This window comes from Xenopus laevis, chromosome 3S, assembly GCF_017654675.1.
Source record: "Xenopus laevis strain J_2021 chromosome 3S, Xenopus_laevis_v10.1, whole genome shotgun sequence".
Taxonomy (NCBI): Eukaryota; Metazoa; Chordata; class Amphibia; order Anura; family Pipidae; genus Xenopus; species Xenopus laevis.
In genome coordinates, this window is record NC_054376.1 from 47,937,155 (window position 1) to 47,955,735 (window position 18,581).

Genomic DNA, 18,581 nt, shown 5'->3' on the forward strand with positions numbered 1-18,581 from the left:
CTATCAAGGCTCCTACTGCTGTTGCTGACACTACTGCTGCATTGTCGGCAATTTTTTTTTGTAGTTGAGGCCTATCATGGCTTCTAAAACTGTTTCTTCGAATACTGCCACATTGTTGGTTAATTTCTTCTGGTGGTTGAGGCCTAACATGGCTTCTAAAAATGTTTTTTCGAATACTGCCATATTGTTGGCTAATTTCTTCTGGGGGTTGAGGTCTATCATGGCTTCTAAAAATGTTTCTTCAAATACTGCCACATTGTTGGCTAAATTTTTTCTGAGGGTTGAGGCCTATCATGGCTTCTAAAAATGTTTCTTCGAATACTGCCACATTGTTGGCTAATTTATTCTGGTGGTTGAGGCCTATCATGGCTTCTAAAAATGTTTCTTCGAATACTGCCATATTGTTGGCTAAATTTTTTCTGAGGGTTGAGGCCTATCATGGCTTCTAAAACTGTTTCTTCGAATACTGCCACATTGTTGGTTAATGTCTTCTGGTGGTTGAGGCCTAACATGGCTTCTAAAAATGTTTTTTCGAATACTGCCATATTGTTGGCTAATTTCTTCTGGGGGTTGAGGCCTATCATGGCTTCTAAAACTGTTTCTTCGAATACTGCCACATTGTTGGTTAATTTCTTCTGGTGGTTGAGGCCTAACATGGCTTCTAAAAATGTTTTTTCGAATACTGCCATATTGTTGGCTAATTTCTTCTGGGTGTTGAGGCCTATCATGGCTTCTAAAAATGTTTCTTCGAATACTGCCACATTGTTTGGCTAATTTCTTCTGGGGGTTGATGCCTAACATGGTTTCTAAATAGGTTGCTTGTAATTTTGCCGCTAAGTTGGCTAATGTCTTCTGGTGGTTGAGGCCTATCATGGCTTCTAAAAATGTTTCTTCGAATACTGCCACATTGTTGGCTAATTTCTTCTGGTGGTTGAGGCCTAACATGGCTTCTAAAAATGTTTTTTCGAATACTGCCATATTGTTGGCTAATTTCTTCTGGGGGTTGAGACCTATCATGGCTTCTAAAAATGTTTCTTCGAATACTGCCACATTGTTTGGCTAATTTCTTCTGGGGGTTGAGGCCTAACATGATTTCTAAATAGGTTGCTTTTAATTTTGCCGCTAAGTTGGCTAATGTCTTCTGGTGGTTGAGGCCTATCATGGCTTCTAAAAATGTTTCTTCGAATACTGCCACATTGTTGGCTAATTTCTTCTGGTGGTTGAGGCCTAACATGGCTTCTAAAACTGTTTCTTTGAATACTGCCATATTGTTGGCTAATTTTTTCTGGGGGTTGAGGCCTATCATGGCTTCTAAATAGGTTGCTTGTAATTTTGCCGCTAAGTTGGCTAATGTCTTCTGGTGGTTGAGGCCTATCATGGCTTCTAAAAATGTTTCTTCGAATACAGCCCCATTGTTTGGCTAATTTCTTCTGGGGGTTGAGGCCTGCCTCATTTAATTCTTCTGGCTCTAATAAAATTGATTACAACAATGCTTGCTGCTTGGTTGTCAAATGTATTCACACTATTATTACCCCTGAAACGACTGCGGCCAAAAGTCCTTTGCCTCTGTCATTATTCTTTCTTTTGAAATGATAGGAGTGCTCTAAAAAATGTATACAGGGAGGGCATGTGTGTATAGCAGTAACTGAGTGGAACATAGGTGCGAATTGCTCTTCCCATTGATTCCAAAGCAAAACATGGCATATATACATTCATCACTGTGTACAAAAGTAAGGGAAATGTTTTAATGGTAGTCCCAAAGCCATGTCTGGTCTGGGAATCAAAATAGGCCCTTGCATTCAAATTACACAGAGGCCCAAACAGGCCCCAAACATCAGCCCAGTAAATTTGACTGGAAACCAACCAACCTGGCAACCCTGGCTGACACAAACATAGCCATAAACTCTACTTAAATTCATGCTGTAAGTAATAATTTAGATTGAATTTGTCCTCTATGAATGCTTTTGTCCTTGAGTTAAATAAACGAGACAACACAGTTTGCTTAATGGAAAGAGGAATTTCATTCCTAGATGATGTCCATCTTACATCCCACTTTCAGCTGCATCTGCTATTTTGCGACTTTCAACTTCACAAGCAGTCTTGTCCCAGTTTGCTGTCCATAACCTTCAAAGAGAACACACGCCATCCTTTGTTTCCAAACACTTTACACAACGTATTCATAGATCCAGTGCAAAGCCCTTAAAGGGGTGGTTCACCTTTAAGGAAACTTTTAGTATGCAATAGTATGGCAAATTCTAAGCAACTTTTAATTTGGTTTTATTATTTGCCTTTTTCTTCTAAGTTCTGACTCTTTGCAGCTTTTAAATGTGGGTCAATGAGTTGACCCCAACTAAAAAGCAAATAATATGTCAGGCTACAAATGTATTGTTAGTCATTGCTACTTTTTTACATTTAGGCCTCTCCTATTCATATTCCAGTCTCTTATTTAAATCAATGTATGATTGCTAGGGGAATAATGTTACTTCTAATAGTGCCTAATTGCCAAATATAGTGTGACTTAATATCATAATTTATTTTAAAAAATCAATGTATTTGAGTGTTACAGTAGTCAATTTATCAATTTCGTCGCCGTCGCGACGAGGTTCGTCGCCGCGCGACGAGATTCGTCGGCGCGCGACGAAGTTCGTCGCCGCGCGACGAGATTCGGCGCGCGCCATATCAAAACTGTGTTTGCGCATGCGCGCGCGTGCGTCATGTGACGCGCGTCGTGTGCGTGCACGCGTCATGTGACGCGCGTCAAGCGACGCGCGTCAAGCGCGCGTCAAAAATGGGCGTCGCCACTATAAATAGCCCCGCCCGTGCTTACATTTTTAGGAGTGCAGTTTGAAAATGGCAGGACCTGGCATGATGAACAGGGACCAGCTAAGGTACTTCGTCAGGTACCTGCACCAGGAGGGATACGACAATATCCCTCCTGGAGTGAGAGGAATCCAGGCGCTCCGAAGGAGCATAATGGAACGGCTGAGGCGCAGGCTGCGGAGGGAGTACCGCCTGCGACTCAGTTTGCGGGAGCTCCAGAGGATCTGGAGCGATCTCAAAAGACGCCACAGCGCATTTGTAGATGAGCTGCGCGTGGAGGTGGAAGGTAGAGTTATTTAAAAAGAAAACATCTTATAATGATTTGCTATTTTACAGCAAAAATGTATTTAAGTGAATACTGTAATTAGGATTGGAACAGTTGACTTTGACTGACTGACATAATTGCAGACAAGTTAGATAACAAGTAAATGAGCTGTCAAATGGAGATTATTTAAACAGATTATAATAGATTTATTTAAATGCAATACATGAGTTTCCCTTCTTAACTACAATAAAGCCACTTGATTCCTATTTATTTTGGTATTTTGGAGCAAATGTGTATTTGTTTAGGCCTGTGACAAGGCTAATAAGAATTTTACTTCACATAAAGGTAGATTTATTTAAACATAATAAATAGGTTTCCCTTCTTAACTACAATAAAGCCACTTGATCAGGCTCGGATCTGTGGAAAGGTCACCAAGGCCCGGGCCTAGGGCTGTAAGATTTTAGGGGGCGGCATGCTGCCCAACCACACCCATATTGGTTCAGAAACACTGGGGATGCACAGGAGATACAATAGTTTCCCATGCAGCAATCCCCATTGCTCCTGTCCAGATGATAAAAATTTGCCCGAATAAAGGGGAGGGGACAGGGGCGACGAATGGCAGTGGGCCTAGGGGTGCCTACTATGTAAATCTTGCCCTGCACTTGATTCCTATTTATTTTGGTATTTTGGAGCAAATGTGTGTTTGTTTAGGCCTGTGACAAGGCTAATAAGAATTTTACTTCACATAAAGGTAGATTTATTTAAACGGAAAAAATAGGTTTCCCTTCTTAACTACAATAAAGTTAATTTTCCTGTAGTTACAACATGACACCTTATCCTGTATAATTTATACTGTACAAATGCAATTGCTGCGTTACTCAAACTGAAATTTATTCATTGCCAGCTGAATGGATCCAAGATGATCCTGATGATGGGGAAGTACCACCACCACCACCACCACCACCTGACCAGGCAGCACCGCCTGCACCTGATGAGGCAGCACCGCCTCCACCACCTGTCCAGGCGGCACCACCACCTCACCAGGCGGCACCACCACCACCTCACCAGGCGGCACCACCACCTCACCAGGCGGCACCACCAGCGGACGACCAGGGGCTCAGTGTAGGCACTCAGACAGAGCATGCCTACTACGACCAGACTGAGCTCCTGGTCACCCTAGTTCATCAAGTAAATGCCATGCGGCAGGAGCTGGGAGAGGTTAGGGACATTGTTGACAACCTGCAGAGGGTTGTTGCTCCTCCTCCTCCTCCTCCACTTTAATTTATTTATTGTTTGTTACAGCACCAGTTGTGCTATATGTTGTGAATTAAAATTTTTTTTTATATCTCTATATTTTGAGTTCATTTTTCATTTGACTAAACTAATACTCACATGGTACTTGGAATTGTTTGGATTCTAATAACACAACGATGACTATTCTTAATCGGAGTCATTAAAATTACATTACATAGTATTTCAGAATCATTACAATTACATGATGTAAATATAAGGTTCATTCACATAAACATATGGTTTATTCATTTTTATCTGAGATACAAAGCATCCAGATACTATCTGTTCAGATTTATTAGTTGTACTTGTGTTAGTAATCTACTATTAGATATATGAAGTACAGATGGTACTTTTTGGTTAAACAGAGATATAGAGTAGTAGTAGATACCATTACCAGTTGACCAGAGGTAATGTGAAAAAATCCACAAACGTTAAAAGTTTAAGAAACTTGCAAAATGGGAGCCATTTTTTCAAGATAGGAGTCCTCTAACAATGCAGGGCATGTGTGTAGCAGTATACTAAGTGAAACACGCATGTGTATTGGTCTTCCCATGGAGTCCAATCCAATTCAGCACATTCAGACACAAAGCAAAAGATACCATGTTCATTTATCATCACAGACTACAAAGCTTGAAACTAAGGGGAAAATTTTTATTTGTAGGCCCAAAGATGAAAAAAGGTTATACAAACAAAACACCCATAGAAGATGGGCTTCATCAAATTGCACTGCGCGTCAAAAATAACGTCGCGCGTTAAAACACATACTGGCGTCCGCGACAAAATATTTTGACGCGCGACAAAATCGGGCCGCGCGACTCGTTTCGCGAATTTTTCGCCGTTTCGAATTATTCGGCGAAGCGAAACGCGACAGATTCGCCCATCACTAATTATGATCTTTCGTGCACATTTAGAGCTGAATCATCAAATATAAAGGTAGAAACAATAGAACTCTTCCTCTGTCTGACGATTCAGCAGTAAACTGTGGCCAATAGTCTGTCTTGTTCTGTTCAAAATTTTTCATCTTGGCCGATTGACAAGACAACCGATATTTTGCTGATATTGGTCTCCTTGTCTACCGCCATACACACACACCTAATATTGTACAAAACTTTGAGCGTGTATGCAAACCTTATTTAAAGATAAAAACATTGTTGTTAAAGTCATTACCCAGATCTCACCCCAATGAACATTCTAGCTTGGCTTACATGATTTTATAGAATTGTACAAAGGTATATTTCCTGTTATTTGGCCCTCAGACTTAAACCCCAGCCACTGCTCTGGGCCCCCAGAGGAATGTCAAATGTGCCTTGTAGAAGCCAAGTGCCCAAAGATATTTTGGTTATTCCCTAGTCTATAAGGGAAGGGATTCCATAGTTCCTACCCCTAGCTCCACTATCCAAAGGTAGAAAGGGACATGTGAATAAGGGCTTTAGTAAGTGACAGGATAGCTATTATCATACCACACTCCAGGAAGGTGAGAGTTAGTTAGAAGTTATCTAGCTGTGCTTCTAATGAGGAATCCTAGAGCAAGAACTCCAGTAGGTAAAGGCCCAAGGAAGTATAAAATCCATTGGAGGCAATCTGAGAGATCTAGCTGGGGGATGTATACATGTGGGGTAATACTCAAAAGAAACTTTGGTGATTTTGTAAACCTGTGATCTGCCAAACTATCTAGTGTACTAAGTGGAGAACCTTTTCCTTTAGTTTCATTCTTCATAAATTTGATGTTCCTGTTTAAGAGCCACTGGCACCCAAGAGATCTTCTGAAAGTGTGTGTTAGAGATATAGTTCAGTTTGAAGACTTTACCTATGGAGAGGGCCAACCTGAGAAAGAGAGAGAGTTGCATGTACAGTGCAGGAATACACCCCAATTGACTTCCTCTGGATCAACTGGCAGTTAGGCAGGTGAAAAAAGTTAAAAGGTTGAACTTGATGGACGTGTTTCTTTTTTCAACCTAACTTACTATCTTATTATGTTGCATATACTCCATAGTGCTATATTACATTTTTACACATTTTCTTGTTGACTTTAATAAATAGATGTTTCAATTCAGACTAGGATTTATAGTATGGGGAGTGCAGATAAGAAATTTACAGTTACATTCACAACGTAAGCTTAATTACATAAGTCATTTATGTGGGAGATCGCAAAAGCCGGTGTTCAATGTCATCATTCATTCAGCTCATTGCGGCTGTCACCATTCTACATGACTCTCATTCATTAAACCAAACCCTGTCACTCTCTCTATATCCAGAAATGCACTTCTGCTCACAAGAGAGTGTGTTAGAATTCTGGAAACCTAAAGAAACTTAATCTATTCTACACACATTTCCAAAGGATATTTTCAACAAGAGGTAAAATGATATTTTAAAAGGAGATTGCTTTTTTAAATGTGACTGTAATATTTATATTATAGGGGTGTATTTTTTAAAGAGCTTCTATATATTTTCTATTGTTATCACTCAGTTAGAACTAATACACTTGTAAGCTTATAATAAAATGAGCAGCATTATTGCTCCAACTTGTAGCCTTACTCCAATATGTGCCCTGGATGAGACCTCGCAACGGTGTGGAGGCCGAATTCAGCTCAAAACGTTGCTGTAAAATGTGCACATATATGGTGATATATACACTTTTTACACTATAATTTAACTATTTTGCATATAGCTGTGAGTGCTGTCCGTTCTTTTGCACTAAATATTGAGGGATAACCGGAAACCTCACTGGGACTTGCCCCATACATAGAGAAGATTCATTTGGGGGGTCCCAAGGGAGGACTGAGGCGTTAATTGAATGGGGATTAACTTTGAAAAAAGAATTCCCTGTGTGCACCAGCATCTACGCATTTATATAAATAAATAACTCAAATAGAGGTGTGTGCACCTTTATATATATATATATATATATATATATATATATATATATATATATATATATATATATATATATATATATAAAAATACAAAAATTTAACCCCAGGACTCCAACATATAGCCCCCTGGGAAAACCTATTTTGCACAACTGAACTGTAACTCTAATAAAAGAGACACTTTTAGTTACAAAGTTATATATATATATATATATATATATATATATATATATATATATATATATATATATATATATATATATATATATATATAGTATGATCAACACATATAATACAGATCACTCGAGTCTTCCCTTTAATAGTGTTTCAGAGGGGAATATCTGTCGACCCAAGCTATTGCCCTGTTTCTGGTTCCCTAATTTAGTCCCTTCTATCACTCCTCAATGGAGCTCAACGCTGCTCAATATGGGTAGCCATAATCTGGCTTTCTCTCAGACTCAGGCATTATATATTTTAGCACCCTGCCATGTAGTGGTCAAACCTTGGGTAGCCAATCGCCACATCATAGCCCCACCCCTGATGCCTGCCCCCTCCACATACAGGCCCTGCCCCTATGCATCACAGCAGCCCCCTCTATGTCACAGCCCCACCCCCTGTCCAGTCTCCACCAAGCTAAAAGGTTGCAACCCTATCCCCTACACATCCTTAAATAATAATCTTTTTTTAAAAATCCAATTTTTGCAGGAATATACAGTATGTTACTGGAACATCTTTAATCAACCTCAACTTTCCAGCTCTTGCTGGACCACAGCTCCCATTATCCTTCACAAGCTTCTCTGGAGAAAGGAATGCTGCCTATTTCTATTATTGCAGACTGGGCTATACTATTCTTCAACTAACAATCCGCTTAATTTGCTAATTGTATGGGTCATGTCCAGAGCTGCCCTATATGTTTCTGATTTGCATATGTTAACTTTAATTGTCGTCTTTACAAGTGTGCACAATTTAAGTGCTATGCAAAGGTGCAAGCTTCGACATAGGCTGCAAAAAAAAATTTTTCATCACAATCTGCCCAACAGTATGAACACTACTGAAGCTATATTTACATGTTCATTTGGAAATGAATTGTATTTTGCCTTTAGTGTCACTTTAAAGTATCTGAGGTAGAGCATCAAGATGCAATAGCTGTTGAGAATCAAAGCATGTTTCACGGTGCATCTTGAGACTAAAGTCGGCTCAGAGTAAATCTTCCATGAATTCCCAGAATGTTTTTTCTTCCTCATATTAAGCCTTTGAAATATATATGTTTTCTTTTAGCAGCTTCAGAACTGCCTGATACAATCTGTCATCTATTAAATACTCCGTATTTAAGCAAATTCTAAGTAATCTCCACATGACCTTTCTTTGGCTCAGTAAAACTGGACTCTCCCCTCTTCTGCTCCAGTTTGCCAAATATTAAAGCATCTGCCTTTTTTATCCACTTTATGACATTCCATTAAATCCCTTGCTGGTTTAATCTATTCGAGATGATACTCCATATTTTATGCATTTTATGTAAGTATTTTCTATTGTGCCCCATGGCCATTCTATTTGCATGTGAGGAACAGTGTGAGATCATTGATATGTAGAATTTAAATTAAATTTCAATTTCAAAGCTGTAGGATATTTAAACCAGTGAACTAATTGCAGACAAGCGGTTCCCTTGTTCCCTGTCTGGAGGATAGATTTGTCTATATGTGCATACAGGAGCAAAAATCAGGGAATCAATAAAGTGGAATGTCCTTTCAAGAGGACATGGGCCATGCTAATTATTTCTTTTGGCTTGTCCTCAATTCCACAAGTACAAGTTTAAATTATTGATAAGGCATTTTGTATTTAATAAAAGATAAATGAAAGGTGACATTTCCCATTACAACCCTTTTGTAATAACAAAAATGTTAATTTTCAAAGACCAATAGTCATTTCTGTTGTCTCTTGGTTCCCACTATTCTTGGTTGCACTGCACAAATATGATTTAGTGGGTGGCCATATTGTGAAAATGCCTAACTTTACCCTGTGAAGTTTTTTACACCTGGTAAACAATGAATATATGTATATATAATATGGCAATTTCATATGGCAGAACCACTGAATAAAGAAACTAACTGCGGATATTGTGGTGCACATGCACAAGAAGGGATCCACTCCTTCATTCATTCCACACATCATGTGATTGTATCAAGTGGTTGTAACATGTGACTGAAAACCAGTGTTTCTGAACCAATGTGGGTATGGTTGGGCCTTGGTGGCCTCTCCACAAATCCGGGCCTGGATGGATGAATCTGTGGATGAATCTGTCTTGTTTCACTTTGCAGAAAAATTCGCGAAACTCTGAAAACAATTGAGAAACTGCAAAAATTTGTGAAATGCATTGAAGTCAATAGGTGTCATAATTAGTGATGGGCGAATTTGCGCCGTTTCGCCGAAAAATTAGCGAATTTCGCACGAAATGGCAAAAAATTCACGAAACGGCGCCGGCGTCTCGTTTTTGACGCCGCGCCCGTTTTTTATGCCGGCGGAATTTTTTCCGAGAATTTTCGCGGGCGTTTAACCGAATGCGCGCCTGCCGAATAAATTCGCCCATCACTAGTCATAATAATTCAGACACGCAACCATTTTTACACGCAAAACGTTTTGGTTGCAGCAAATTTTTTCGCCTGCGAATTTTTGCAGCAGTTTTGGCAGGTGGCAAAATGTGGAAATTTGCTACAAATCCATGCCTGACGATTCAATTAAGAACCTTATTTAGAACTTAATGAAGGGGGATATATATCTGACATCCAGGATATATCCTCTCCAACTTGTACAACATGATATCGAATCACATAATTATCATACATTCAGTGGAGCTCATTTATCAACACTGGGTAAATTTGCCCATGGGCTGTTACCTATAGCAACCAATCAGTGATTAGCTTTTTAAAGCCAGTTGCAAGAAGAACAATGAATGCACCAATCTGATTGGTTGCTATAGGAAACAGCCCATGGGCAAATTTGCCCAGTGTTTATAAATAAACCCCAGGGTGTCTTGTCTGACTATGGCTAATAGTAGAGCCCCCATCACCAACCACATTATCACGATAAGTCTAAAGTGCTTCCATTTGATCAAGACCTTCTTTTACTACCACAGGATCACTGGTGTTACATAAATAAATGGAAAACTGGCTAATAGATGATCATTTCATTGACTGATGAAGTGTATTCATTTTTTTTCAGTTCAGTTGTTTTCAGCACAAAAAAGACTTTTTCAATTGCGGCTCATCTTTGATTTTTTACCAAAATTTAAGTTTAAAGAGATACTGTCATGGGAAAACATGTTTTTTTTTTCAAAATGCATCACTTAATAGTACTCTGCACTGAAACAGATTTTTTTATATTTAATTTTGGGGCATGGGGCATGGGGCTAGACATATTTCAGTTTTCCTGGTGCCCACAGTCATGTGACTTGTGCTCTGATAAACTTCAGTCACTCTTTACTGCTGTACTGCAAGTTGGAGTGATATCACCCTTCCCTTCTCCCCCCCCCCGCCCCAGCAGCCCATCATCAGAACAATGGGAAGGTAACCAGATAACAGTTTCCTGGTAGATATAAGAACAACAATCACTTGTACAAATCCATGTCCCACTGCGACTCTTTCATTTACATTGAGTAGGAGAAACAATAGCCTGCCTGAAAGCAGTTCCATCCTGATGTTCTGGCTGTTTCTGAAAGCACATGACCAGACAAAATGACCTGAGATGGCGCCTATACACCAATATTACAACTAAAAAATACACTTGTTGGGTTAGAAATGAAATTTTACATGGTAGAGTGATTTAGAAATAGTAATTTAGAAATAAAAACACCATCATGAGAGAATCCCTATAACGTTCAATGTTCGTGTCGCTAGTGTTTCAATCTGGCAGCTCTGTCATCCAGGAGCATCTGAACTGTTACAATTTGCTACATTTAGTTGATACAATTACTTAATACATTTCTCAGCAGCATCTGTGTAATATTAGCAACTATTGTACCAATTCTAACAGCTGCTTTTAATGACTAAGGGATTATCTCACCAGAGACCTTTGTCAAAACATTTGTATCAATTAAATGTATCAATTTAGAACAGTTAAACAGTTGGCGACCCCCCCCCTCCCAGAGCTTCTTTAAAAGGTGAAAAATGAAGATTTACACTTCAATATTAGAAAAACGGTCACAAATAGAAAATAGAAAATAATTGGAAACTATTTCCACTGAACTAGAAAAGTGTTTGAAGGTGAACAACCCTTTAACTACCAAATTAGTAGTGTTTCATACCATTCAGACACTCACGTAATCCATCATTCAAATATGTACCCTTCTCTTATGAATGCAAATCACAATGTAGTATTATGAATCCATTCTACACGAGTTAGCAAAGCTTGCCACAAGTAATGCCATCAATTTGTACCATATATTTAAAGTTATCTAAACAGACTGCCGTGCCCTTGTTATATGAACTAATAGACTATTGGGGGAATGTAATAAAAGTCGGAAAGAGCAAAACAATTAGCACAAATTTCACAATGTAATACTCTTCCTTAAACTGTTATTACTTTGCGAATTTTACATTGACACTTTTAAGAAGTGCTTGAAGTTGTTGTAATCTTTTTCAGTAAGACGTTTTATTACATTCACTGCGCACTCGCGCTAACTATAAAATTCACAAACCTTCTTCCACTGTTGGAAGTGGTCGCTAAACAGTTTCTGGGTTCGCAAAAAGCTATATTAAATTCGCACAAAGGCAAATTTGTTCACACGGAGGCATAACTTTTATATTTTCCTGTTACTGACTTTTATTACATTCCCCTATATGAATTTTGTCACAAACCTCAGCAGATTCACTTGCCAAGGATGCTGACACCTGTCACAAGTGGCCTACCAGACTAGTTTCCTATGGATTTTAGATATAACATAATGTATACGAATAGGACTGTTGGTTCGACATCATATACTTGGCCATAGATTGAGTAATACAGGTTATGGGACATGTTATTGAGCATACTTGGGACCTGGGGCTTTCCGGAGTTATTTGATTAAATGGAGTCTATTGATATGGTCTTCTTGTGATTTGGGTTTCTAGACAAAGGATCCCATACTTTTAGTAACTTTTGTCACAGACTCCATCAGCAATTAATCCAATGCCTTCTTGTACCAAGCAGTAGGGTTGCACTTCATTTGGAAATAAACCTCTGTTTGTGCTAGATGCCTCCTAGTTTCTGCAACATATTTCCCTGTGTCAAAAACTGTTGTCATATTGTTTGATAATATATTGGACATATTATAATGATCATTAAATATTAGTTACTGTATAATGACTCCTGTAAGGTAAAGTAAGTGTCTGAATATCAGGGGAAGTAGTAGGAGGTACATACCTACATTTGCTTTTGTGACCTAGCTTCTGAATAGCCAAGTCCATTTTTCCTGGCTCAAGACTAGGTTGATGATTAAAATGTTCTTTCAACCTCAAAATGCAGAACAAGCAGGTCCAACTGAAGAATGTTATAGAAGGAGATTCAGTCTGAAACAGCTGAGGTGTTTCACAAAATAGCATAAAAATAACAACTTTTTCAAATCAAAACATTCCTAAATATTCTCTGTTACCGGCACCCTACATACTCCAATCATGCGTTGCGTAAATATGTATATTATATGTATTCATGTATGTATATTAAATATAAAATGCGCCATTTAATTTGGTTATTTCATGGTCTCTTCTAGGGGGTATAATAAGAAAGTACATTGGGAGAATTGGTTGTTGTGAGAACCTTTAACTTGTAGTTGTGCCACTGGACTCTCTAGAGCTTATTTTACTTATTTGTTAAGATGTTTATTGTCTCTAATAAATCCTGAGTACTAAGTGAAGGGTTAAGAACATCATCTGAAATGGTTTGAGAAAGCAGAAATTCGCCATCTAATACTGTGACAGGTTTCCACATTTTACAGCAAAAAAGTAAATATTAGCACAAGGGATTAAGGAGATTACATGTCTGAGGCCACATCCTTGAAATATTATCTCAGGTGCCTCATTAATATTATGTGCTGTCTCTGTGTTTATGTTGCAATATCTCACCAATCACCCGCGTGCATTTGGCACCTATAATTTTAGGGGGTTATTTTCTAAGCTCCGAATCCCTGAAATTTGTGAATTTTTGTGTTATAATATGCTTTTAAAAAAATCACAAATTTTCGGAGTTTATTAAAGCCTGAGGGCTAAAAAGCCCGAATATAAAAATACGGCATCTCAAACCTGTCGAGGTTGCATAAAAGTCAATGGGAACAGTCCCATTGATTTTTGGTTGTGTCGTGGGTTTCGGCCAATTTCACGATGTTTTCGGACCATTCTGGCAAAAACTCTGAGAAATTCAGAGTTTTTTGGGAAAATTCACGAAAAAATAGCGAAAATCTGAGCTTTTCCCATAAAAGGTCATTTTCGGGAAAATGTAATAAAAATTAAGCGTTAAAAACCCAAGCAGCTGAGATTGAGATAAATTCGGACCTTGATAAATAACCCCCTTAGTGTTTTGATGCTAGGAGGCTGTATTAACATCCTTAATGTTGGATACTGATTGATCGTGATTTGAAAACCTTTTTCAATAAAAAAAAGTTTGGATGAAGCAGTGGATTTTAAATGAGGGGGTTATTTATTAAGACACAATTTATTGCGGCATCTGTTTTGACACCAAAAACCTAAAAAAAGGCAATTTTTCCCGAGCTGTTCCAAAGTCCAAATCTGAAAACACTCCATCTAAAACCTGCTGAAGTCGTGTAAAAGTCAATGGCAGATTTCCCCTTAACCATTTGAAGATGTTTTAACGCTGTTAAGTGGTTTCTGGGAGTCAAACACGAAAGATGATGGTTTTTCATGCAACAATCCGAAAAAGTAGAAGTTGAATTAATGATCCTATTTTTTCGTATTTTTTATTGATAAAAAAGGGCAAACCATGGATTCTAGTTTGGTTGGACTTTTTTTAACTGAGAAATTTGGATTTTGATAACCACCATGAGTGTTTAAAGGCACTTTCCTGGAAGGATATTTTACAAGATGGTTGAAGTTTGTGATCTGAACTCACAATGTCATCTCATCATGTTTCTACAATATACTAATATTTTTTATGAACTGTTGCATATGACTGTTTTACAACATACTCTTTGATATAGTGACACCTAGTATTTCTATTGTTCTGTGGTCCTGATGACTTACTGTAGATTCATTAATAATGATATCATGTCCCATCATTCTCAAACCTGGCTTACAGAAAAGTTATCTTCTCCTTTCCATAACCTTTGATTCATAAAAGTCACTATTTATTGTATATACTCCTCTGCCACATTTCATACACAAGAATTGCCAACAGAAATGAGCTCTCCATCTTCTAGTGCACCGTCGGTATTATTAATGTTGTTTGGCAGACTCTGATTTTTTTACAGTCCATTGATTCAATGCAGAGCTTTTGCTACTTGAATCTTGCATATGTCTGCAATTAGCATTTGGAATACACTTCACATTGCAGCCTAGTTGAGCTATTGCTGTTTTCCATGGCTGAACTCCTCGACCAGATGCCAATGGTATTCCTCTCTCTTGGAATCTGCAGAAGATCCCCAGCCTGCACAGCAGCAATCCTCATCTCTCATCTGCATTTAATGAAGAAATAAAGTGCATGCTGTTTTTGATAGCCCTTACTTGCACCACTGAACTGGATGAACTCTTTACTTTGGAGTGGACTGGCTATAGTTGCAACTATATACACTCATTTCAGTTCATTGATAGGCTGGTTTTCATGACAAGAGCCACAGATCAACGTACTGTAAATATCAAGTCTGTCGACCTATTGGCAGTGGCGTAACAAGATGTTACTGTGCCCCACAGCAAATTCATTTAGGGCCCCCAATCTATTCAGAGGTTGTCCTGGTTTACTAATAGATGTTAAAATTGAACATGATTTGGGCCCCTATATCTCCTGGGGCCCCCTGCAGCAGCAGGATCTGCTTCCTCTGCAGTTACGCCCATGCCTATTGGAATGGTGGCAGCCATATGAAATATTTTGGAGTGCTGGACTCCATACAGAAGTTTGCTTTGATGACCAAACCTTGACTATTAAACATTCAGCATCTATAAATGTTATTAAACCTGACATCTATATTTTATGGGAACAAGAACTATTTTTATTACTATGGGGAAAGTGCCACAGAGGTATTTAAAGGGGTCTTTCTCTGTCAACGCCAATATTATTAAATGCTGCTATCCTCCATGAATGGCTGCTTTGTCTTTCGTATAGATCAAGATTTCTAAACAATAGGTGAAGGCACAAATACAAAACAAATTTCTAAACATAGTAACCAGTATAATAAGAAGAGTAGAAAAGCTAGTGCTGAAGATAAATCCATAACTGGAAACAAAAACTGTTGTACTTTAATTATACAGACAGACATGGTGAAATTAAAAGAACAGCAGAGGGAACAATCCCAACTTACCTTTACTATTCATACAATATCTATAAAACAGCACTTTTAAATATGAAGAATGTCTCCATCTGTAGTGATGGGCGAATTTATTTGGCAGGCATGAATTCGCAGCGAATTTGCGTGAATGCCCGCGAAAATTCGCCGGCGTCAAAAACTAGACTCCGGCGCCGTTTCGAAAAATTTTCGCCGCTTCGAGAATTTTGCGCGAAATTCACAAATTTTTCTGCGAAGCAAAACGATGCAAATTCGCCCATCACTATCCATCTGCCTTATAATCCTAAGGGTCCAATCCTAGACCATCCAAATTGACCCCTCCTGGAAGATTTGTTCAGAATTAAATATCTTTTTTTTGTAAGCAGCATTTCATACACATTTGAATGGAAATATATAGCATTTATTAAACTTCCGTACGGAATTAAAAAAAGGATATGAATTACAATGAAACCTTATTAACATATATGTGGTGTCTAACTTGGTAAAAAAACACAGCCGGGGGCAGTGTCAATAATGGGTCTGAGTCTGCAGGGCCCACAAGGGTCCCGCCGGCCCAGTCCAATCTAAATTCACTGATGTAAATACGTCTGAGTAGGTCAGTAAGAAATGTCTACATGTTAGCTATGAGTGAAATTTGCTGCCGTGTATGGATTTAAGGTGAAATTCTAATTTTCCTCCACTGGCAAATATTTTGGTATCTCTGACCAAACCCCCAATTGCCAAGTCCATGTCTGATTCAGCCCAAAGTTGCAGCAAAAAAAAAAAAAAATAATCAGTTGGTCTAACATAGTGCTTACAGAAGAGTCTAACCCATTCAGCCAAATAATATCAACAAATACACCCCGCTTGAGCCAATTTGTTACTATTCACAGTCCAAGTATAGCTATAATTTTCAAGGATGGTTGTAGCCCAGTGTAAATAGAAAGACCCATTTACTCACTTGTTAGGGGCACCATTGCAAAGAGGGCACTTGAATTGCTGATCACAGAAGGGGCACAGCTTACACAAGAAGGAGCTTGTTTGGTTTAGATAAATTTGTCCAATATACCTTCTTTGATTACTTTTTTCTTACAGAGGGAGTTCCATTCTACTTAGTTAGCAGGGTCCAATCCTAGGGGCCCCCATACTACTTTAATTGCCAGGGCACCACAGAGGGCCCAGCTTCTTAGACCTCTGCACAGCTGGGTCCTCTCTGGTGCCCTGCCAACTAAGTAGCATAATTGATTTCTCATGGCAGCTCTGAGTGCAGAGAAGGACAGACACCGCTTTCAGTAGCAATCACTGAAAATGTGTATTTAAAGTGTAAATTGGAATTTAAAGTGTAAGTGGAATGTTGATTAAAATTACATTTTATTTCTTTTATTTCCTTTACTGTTAGGTGGATTGCCCTTTTAAGTTGGCAGTCAGTGTCACAGAAACAGTGTAACAGAAACAGTATCTGGTGTCTCTTGATCTGAAGATCAGTAGGCATCACATACAAAGTTCTACTGTACTTGCAGCAAGAGACAGAGGGCTACTTGCAGCCGGCATTATTGATGAATGATGTCTATCTTTATCCTGCTCCTTACCCACATGCAAATGGAAACGAGAGCTTTGTAAGCTCATAGACTCCTTTATAAAATATGTATAATCAAATGAAGACAGTTCTTCTTTTCATCTCCCAAAGACACTTGTCTGCATGTATGTTATGCTTTACTGGGAACGTTTTGAAACAACCAACCAGTTGTATTTGTTTTTACAAAAGGGCAATGTCTGTCACAACTGCGGGTAGGCACAATTTAGAGAAAACATGAAAATCTCAAAAGAAATGGATGTTTCTTTTTCTTGGTGTTATGCATAGCAGCATATACACAATAATAAGAAGAAAGATTGCAAGCGGACGGTTTGCCTTTAAAAGAAATTATTACGAAAAATTATGAGTACCACACTTTGGCCAAAATACTGTATATAAGCTCATGTGCCACGCCAAGGGCGCTCATTTCGAGTCCTACACTGCCTGCTAACATTTGTGATCTATGGTGCATTTAAAATCAAGTTCCCCAGCGAACAATGTGGCTGAATAGTAAGACCCTGTTGCACTTACCCTCAACTCAGGATCTCTAGTGAGCGAGCAATGAGCTTTTAAGATCCAGCTATTACCATACACCTGTGAGTAATTCCCTATTCAAAAGGCTGAACGTCATTTGACGTAAATGAGTCTTCATATGTTTTAACAAAGCTTTATGGATGTTTATAAGAAGAAAATAAAAAGAATGTTATGGACAATGATTAATGAACATGAACTGCACACTTAGCAGAATTCTTTATCTGTGCAAGTGCTGTGAACTCCAGTACAGTCACTATGAACATTGGTTAGTTGGAAAGTGCAGATTGGGTTTTATTTATTTTTTTAGCAGCACAGTTGTGTGGGACCCCAGTAGGAAGGAACTAATGTGTCCTGAAACCTTTGATCGTTGTTAACTGTCATGAGCACCTTATAATACATTTGGGATAACCCTATTTTCTGCATAACACTCCGTTATTGGCTCTTACATTTGGATGTTCTCACCGGTGAGTGGTAAGGCCAGTAATGACCAGGTCTGGACTGGGAGTTAAAATAAGCCCTGGCATTCCAAGTACAATGAGGCACAAACAGAACCCAACCAGCCCAATAAATAGTGACTGTCTGTGGCATCTTACAGCAAATCATCTGGCATTTGCCAGAACCCACAGATTGCCAGTCTCGGCTTGCTTGTAACCCCAGTTTATTATTTTTTGTATTATGACTGTAGGAGCCTTCTACATTACTCCACTCAATAGAGACCCATTCTCCCAAACTGTCTCTTGTCACCTGATGTCTCTGCAAGTTACTCCC